The sequence below is a fragment of the Phyllopteryx taeniolatus genome, unplaced genomic scaffold (genome assembly GCF_024500385.1).
Source record: "Phyllopteryx taeniolatus isolate TA_2022b unplaced genomic scaffold, UOR_Ptae_1.2 contig_29, whole genome shotgun sequence".
Lineage (NCBI taxonomy): Eukaryota > Metazoa > Chordata > Actinopteri > Syngnathiformes > Syngnathidae > Phyllopteryx > Phyllopteryx taeniolatus.
The window spans coordinates 480,335-484,868 of NW_026903217.1; the positions used below are offsets into that span (position 1 = coordinate 480,335).

At 43.3% G+C, this 4,534-nt stretch overlaps 1 pseudogene; it reads left to right on the forward strand.

Moving 5' to 3' along the window:
- Window positions 1–246: 246 nt before the first annotated feature.
- LOC133473597 (5S ribosomal RNA) lies at window positions 247–355 on the forward strand (annotated as a pseudogene).
- Window positions 356–4,534: the final 4,179 nt, after the last annotated feature.

Consider the following 4,534-nt stretch of genomic DNA (forward strand, 5'->3'; position numbering starts at 1 on the left):
ACATGCTCTTGTCTGAGTTTTGGCAGCGTGCAAGTTCTCAAATTCTCTCGTGTGTTAACTTTTCAAAATCTATGATCTGATCACATATTTGTAGTGTTGAGAATGAGTTTGCATCATCCACACAAAAAACTCCAAAATAGACCAGCCAACAATTGGAGAATAAAAAATGACACGATCCGCTCGATATTTTTAAGCGAAATTTGATATTTTTTAAATATAAAATGTTGCTTTTCAGGTAACCATGTGGCTTACGGCCATAGTACCCTGAGAACGCCCGATCTTGGAAGCTAAGCAGGGGCAGGCCTGGTTAGTACTTGGATGGGAGACGGCCTGGGAATACCAGGTGCTGTAAGCTTTTTCACTTTAGATTCTCGTGGAATCGTTTTCTTATCGGTGGTTGACCTAAATTATAATGCAGTCATTCTCTCTCTTATGACTTACCATCTCTTTATTAGGAGACAGAATCTTCACGTACCTTTTTTAAACATCCCGTATCTCCTTTTCCGACAGTAAAAAAAAATAAAAATCTATACACACATATATCTACATATATATATCTATATATATATATATATATATATATATATATATATATATTAGTATCACGTGATACGTCACGATTTTATCACATCAGTGCTTTTAATTCGCTCGAGGCTAAGGATACGAAGGTATGGATCTTTAAATGATACGTAATTATTGCACATTATTGTGTGGACCTCAAAGCCACGGTTTATGAACCCGAACCACTTCCGAGGAATACATTACAGTCGAGTGAATGGCAGTATTAGAAGGAGTAGATTAGATAAATTCAATCAGAATCAGCATAATAAAAATCAGAATCTATATTTGGCGAGTATGTCAGAAACATACAAGGAATTTGTCTCCGGTACTTGGAGCCCCTCTCGTGCGATAACGGATAGCCATTTGACAGAAAATACTTTGGAGACATAATCACATGAGACCAAAGTACAGAGAATCACTGAGCAATGAAAGGTTAGCGGTAATGTGGTCATGTCAATGCAAATTTTGTGTTATTTTTTATTTTTTGACAATTGTGCAAATGATGCAGAGTCCTCTAGCAATTTAGAGCAATTTGAAATGACTGATCGAGCAATAATCTGGTACAGTGACAATTTTGCAAAACGTGAAGAGACTTCGAGAAATTTAAGCAGTATAAAGCGAATCGTAGTGCGATAATCTGGAACAGTGTCCATTGTGCAAATGGTGCAGATACTTCTCAACCACATGAGTGGCCAGTATTGGTCAACAACAGATATGCAAATTGTGCAGAGTGGCGAGACTACTACAGTGAATGCACGAATAATGTATAATTGGCCCGACAGAGATGGGACAACAATCTCAAGACAAATTGGCAGCATGTTACAATGCAATTGTAAGTGAACTGTTTAAGAAGTTAACGGTAAGCGGGACGAAAGTGTTGGAATGTCTGCTAGTTTTTGTTTGCATTGTTCGATAGCACTTGCCTGGGGGAAGGAGCTGGAAGAAGACAATTATATATGACTCGTGCACTCACTGTAGTCGTCTCGCAACGCTGCACTATTTGCATATCTGTTGTTGATCAATACTGGCCACTCATGCCAGTAGCATCTGATCCAATTGCACACTGAAGATAATCTACATTTGCACAATAAACGTTGTCCCAGATTATCGCACTACTCGCTTGAAGTCTCGGCGCCCTTTGCACAATGGTCATTGCACCGGACTATTGCAATATTAGTCTTTCGAACTGCTCTAAATGCTAGAGGACTCTGAATCTTTTTGCACAATTGTCAAAAAAAAATGAACCGGCATTACGATAGCTAGCAACCCTAAATTGCTCAGTGACTGTTTTTTGTCAACGTCTTTATGTCTCAAAAGTGTTCTCTGTCAATTGACTGTCTGTTGTCGTACGAGAGTGGCTCCAACTACCAAATTCCTTGTGTTTTTTGGACATACATGGCAAATAAAGATGACTCTGTTTCTGAAGAGTTGGTGACCAGGATGTGGAGGGTCCAAGAGGATTTTGCATGCTCTTGTCTGAGTTTTGGCAGCGTGCAAGTTCTCAAATTCTCTCGTGTGTTAACTTTACAAAATCTATGATCTGATCACATATTTGTAGTGTTGAGAATGAATTTGCATCATCCACACAAAAAACTCCAAAATAGACCAGCCAACAATTGGAGAATAAAAGATGACGCGATCCGCTCGATATTGTTAAGCGAAATTGGATATTTTTTAAATATAAAATGTTGCTTTTCAGGTAACCATGTGGCTTACGGCCATACTACCCTGAGAAGGCTCGCTGTGTGGTAGAGTGGCTGCAGGCGTGGAATTTTGGCACAGCTGCACTCGTTAGTGGAGCATGAGCAGTACAGGCAGCAGGAGCTCTGTGCTCCTCTGGCTACCTGTTACTTGTGTTTTTTGATTGTTTTTTTTGGTTTTTGGTTTTTGCTTTTTGTTTTGGGTTTTGTTTTTTGTTTGTGACCTTTTTCCTCCTCCCAGCTTCCCGCTGTGGAGGAGTGTTTTGTCTTAATTGTTTTTCACCCTTTCAGGTCAAATGGACGGATTGGTTGTTGGTCAGGACAGGCTTAAGGACACGAAGCAGGTGAACAAGATGGATTCGGGGCGAGGAGAAGGTTTGACGGGTTGCAGTGGTGTGGTGAACAAAAATGTCGTGACAAGAAGGTATGAGAAAGAGTTAACTTTAATTCTTGAAATTGACAATGGTGATGCCATTACGCCATTAATATTAATTAGGGGAACGGCTGAAGTATGTGGGAGCATTACAGCATGCAGGGTTATTGCAAAGGATAAATATGAAGTGACTGTTAATTCTGTCAATGCAAAGGAGAAACTGCTTGATGGATTTTGTATTGGGAGTGCCAGAATTCATGGTAGGGAAGTTACCTCTGATGAGCTGGTTGTTTCTTTTATGGGGCTGCCAGCTTATATAGAGGATAATGATATCCTGGAGAAACTACAGGCTTGGGGAGTTTCAGCGGTCTCTGAGGTGAGGAGGAGAATGTGGCCGGGAACGGACATCGCGGACGGCACAAGGTTTGTAAAGGTAAAATTCACCACCACTGTACAGTCTCTGCCTTACTCGGCTAGGTTTGTCACAGCGGCAGGTCCGGAGTACTTTCGTGTTATTCACGATCGACAGGTTGAAGTTTGTCGAGGGTGTCTCTCTCCCAGCCATGTGTACAGGGACTGTCCCGAGTTTCTGTGTAGGAAGTGTGGAGTCCAGGGGCATTATGCCTGCGAGTGTCAGGTGCCCAATTCGCAAAGGTGTGCTACATGCAGGCAATATTTTCCCCTTTGTGTTTGTGAAAAGGGGAAATTAGATGGGGGGATGCCTTGTACCCGGGATGCTGATGCCAAGTCTTCCATCCTCCCTGTTTCGTCTGGATCGGTGGCTGCTGGTCTGGGGGAATCAACTTTGACACGTTTGCTGGTGGAGGCGCCTGTGACGGTGGGGGGTGGAGGTATTGTTCCTCGCCCTACTCTTGAACGGGGGGGAGGGGAGGAAATCCCTATCCCTGATGCCTGGGTGGCAGAGGCTGAACCTGAGATGGGGGTGAGTGCTGGGCCGTCTCCACTCTCTGCCCCTGAACAGGAGGAGGGGACTGTTGAATTTAGGCGTACTCCTCGGCCGACGATTAAAAGTCCTAAGCGGAGGAAAGACCAAATACAGTCTGTGTCTTCTATTCAGGAGGGAGGCACCTCACAGAACAGTGAGGGGAGGAATCAGACTGGGCTCTCAGGAGGGGATGTTTCGATTGAGCGGCTGGCGCGTTTTCCCGTGTCACAGCTATTCCCCCCGCGTATCACCCGTTCGTCTGCCACCCTAGAACCAGTCCTGGACTCAGATGAAGGCATGGAGATTGATGTGATGGAGCGGAAGAAACGGCAATCTGAAGGCACTGGGAAGGGCGGGCTTAAAAAAAGTAAGTAGACTCGACGCGTCCATCTTTTCGTTTTTTGCTTATGATGAATTTTCTCCTGGTGTCAGCAAATGCCTGTGGTCTTCGTAGTGACCATAAAATTCACAATATTATGTGCCACACCAAGTGGGATATTTTGTGCTTGCAAGAAACTTGGTGGGAGGGCGAGCACATTAAGAAAATAGAAAATATGAAGCTTGGTTCGCTTCACGTGCCATTAGGCACATCAAGATCTTGTGGGGTTGCCATTTTGACGAAATGCGGCCCCTTGGGTTATCCCACCCTAGTGCATGCTGACAATCAGGGGAGATTCATTGTGGTCGAATATGATGGACCGTTGAAGTTCCGATTGATTAACATTTACGCTCCCAATGTGGAGTTAGATAGGAGGGACTTTTTCCTGCATGTATTCTCCTTTGTGACTGATAGAACCTTGTTGATTGGTGATTTCAATACATATCTCAGCAAACTGGATGTCAGTGTAAATAATGTTTTTAGGACTGATGTTAGCAGGAATTGTCTTTTAGATCTGACGACCGGTAATAATATGGTAGAAATCTGGAGGACTTTAAATCTAAGTCGGCCAGTTT